Source organism: Trachymyrmex septentrionalis, unplaced genomic scaffold, assembly GCF_001594115.1.
Source record: "Trachymyrmex septentrionalis isolate Tsep2-gDNA-1 unplaced genomic scaffold, Tsep1.0 scaffold218, whole genome shotgun sequence".
In the NCBI taxonomy this organism is placed as follows: domain Eukaryota; kingdom Metazoa; phylum Arthropoda; class Insecta; order Hymenoptera; family Formicidae; genus Trachymyrmex; species Trachymyrmex septentrionalis.
Window position 1 is genome coordinate 116,189 of NW_017305373.1, and position 2,123 is coordinate 118,311.

The window sequence follows — 2,123 nt, forward strand, 5'->3', positions numbered from 1 at the left end:
AAAGCTTCCATTTCATGTCAAAACAACACTCCTCAATTTTTATCAAAAAATAGTATGATTTAGAAGTCGCTAATGAAGGATTTTTAAATCAAAATTTCAATTTTCCTTAATACATGTTTGATTTGATGCAAAAATGGCTTAATCCAGATTTTAAATGTAGTACTGTATGTTTTTTGATCGCTGAACACAATGCAATAATTCATTTAGCTTTACGATATACGCCTTAAGAAATATAGCTAATGCAAAAATTAATGTAAAATTAATTAATATGATTAATGTGAAAAAATGATCAAATTTCGAATTCAAGATCGATATTAGCAAAGTTCCAAGCGTTCAAATGAATCGTTACTCTCTTCAAATTGTAAGTCTGTTCCCTCAGAACAAGACCCAGTTGAAATTTTCTCGGGACCTCCTACATGGCCTTTAAAAGTTGCATTTAACAGGATTATTAAACATTTTTAAGGATTCAACGAGCTATAAATAGGTGACAAAGTAAAATTTAGTTTCCACAATTATATTTTTTGATAAGTTTCAAACAGTACATTTTGATTATACTTACAGGGAGAGGCTACGCTCTGCTCTTCACTTGGAGAGGCATTGTCAACCTTGACTTGACCTTAGCGATGTCCCCAAGGTCAAACCAATAAAACCAATAAATACACCTTATTAAACCCTACTATTTTTGTCTAAGACATTTTTCTCAAAAAATGCATACTTTCTGAGATAATATTAGACTATTTTCAGATTTTTTGGTATATTTTTAAATGCTCATTACTCGTCTTCTAAGCCCCACTAACGGAAACGGCTTTACAGGTGTTCATTTGGTAGGTTCCTCTAACATTGCAAGTTTGCTCAAAATCAGTGAAGAGCAGAGCGTAGCCTCTCCTTATTAGTCTTCACACATACATCAGCTGTTGAAAATATAATTACCTCATACCTGTATATCAAAATTAAATTAACATATTATGAGGATCATCTCACTTTCGATTTACAATAGACGGTATAACGCAATCGTATTATATTTAGTCAAATTTGTCGAATAATAGACGAGAAGTAATGATGAATCATTAATCCAAATCAATTCATCGGTTAACAACGAGAAAGGGTAGTCAGTATAAGTAAAAGAAAATTTCTAGCAGTATTATAGATGTAGCATGATGCCAAATTATATAAGACAGTTGTACGTGCGTCCTTAATAATATTGGTGGATATAAACTAAATAGAATAATAAATAATATTGGTGGATTAACTAAATAGAATAATAAAAAATATCGTCAAATTGAAGTTATAAAGAGATATCGATAAATTGAAACATGTCTTAAACAATTAAAATTACACTGGGCAACAAAATTAACGCAACACCTGTTCATTCTGCAAAAATAGGCAAATTTCAAGATACAATAACTTGTCAAAAATTGTCGTATCGAGATGTTTAAAAAAACATTTTACAGGTAGAAACCTCTATTTTTCGGATCGCTACTTAAAAAAATGGTCTCATGGAGATTTCATGAAGTTACACAAACATAAATGAAGATACCAGACTTCCAAATTTTTTATGAAATTTGCGAAGCTTTACGGAGTGGTATAAAAATTGTATACAAATGTGATTTATGTCATTCGAAAGAGCGAATCTTTACGTTTAATTTACTTTTTTACAAAGCTCCGTACGATTTTTTTTTATCGAGTTATTCAACGTTCAAGCAAAAATGATCCTTTTGTTTCAACGTTGAATAACTCGATGAAAAAAAATTGCACGGAGCTTCTTAAAAAAGTAAATTAAAGGTAAAGATTCGCTCTTTCGAATGATGTAAATCGCATTTGTATACAATTTTTAGTTTACTCCGTAAATTTTGTAAAAAATTTTGAGATTTTATATCTTTATTTGTTTGTGTAATCTTTATGAAATTTTCATGAGATTGTTTTTTAAGTAGCGATCTGAAAAGTAGACGTTTCAATCTGTAAAATGGTTTTTAAAACATCCCGATACGACAATTTTTGACGAAGTTATTGTATCTTGAAATTTGCCTATTTTTGCAGAGTGAACAGGTGTTGCATTAATGTTGCCCAGTATATATAGAGAAAACAATGATAATTTATAAATTTATGTAATAAATATATATAAT